General features: G+C 33.9%; 1 long non-coding RNA gene across 1 annotated transcript; it reads left to right on the top strand.

Annotated features, from left to right (window-relative positions):
* Positions 1-64: 64 nt before the first annotated feature.
* Positions 65-426, top strand: LOC107734859 (uncharacterized). The gene is made up of 3 exons (XR_001639191.1): positions 65-125; positions 206-276; positions 365-426. It is a non-coding gene; the product is annotated as an uncharacterized LOC107734859 (long non-coding RNA).
* Positions 427-475: the final 49 nt, after the last annotated feature.

Here is a 475-nt window from a genome sequence, read left to right as displayed (position 1 = left end):
AAAATAGGAACAGGGAAGTTTGTAAATGCCAAATAATAATAAAAAAACAGAGAATATTCTTATTTTTTGATGTTTTACAGTATACTCTACATCTTATCTTGGGAGCACCCTTTGATTTTACATCTGTAAGTAATTATCAGTTAAAGTAACTAACATTTATGTTGTAGCAGATGATGTTTCAATATTTCTCTGTTTTGTCTTCCAGTGTGACCTTCCAAACATACGGAGATGGTGTACCCTTATCCTTATGGAGAACTTTGGGGTTTTCTCTGAAAGGTAGATACTGGACATTTCCTCCAGTCCACCATTACATTTGCACCCCCTTCTGACCAATTTTAAATTAACCAAGATATGTGTATTACAGTGCAGAAACCCTACAAGAGGCTCTTCCAAGTAGAGAACAAGCTATGCTTTGCAGCAGTGAGGTATGTCTCAAATATAAGCAAACACACATATATATATATATATATATATA

This window comes from Sinocyclocheilus rhinocerous, unplaced genomic scaffold, assembly GCF_001515625.1.
Source record: "Sinocyclocheilus rhinocerous isolate Xijiao unplaced genomic scaffold, SAMN03320098_v1.1 C35424320, whole genome shotgun sequence".
Classification (NCBI taxonomy): Eukaryota; Metazoa; Chordata; class Actinopteri; order Cypriniformes; family Cyprinidae; genus Sinocyclocheilus; species Sinocyclocheilus rhinocerous.
The sequence above is the reverse complement of the archived record's forward strand: the minus strand, read 5'-3'. Positions and strand labels throughout refer to the sequence as shown.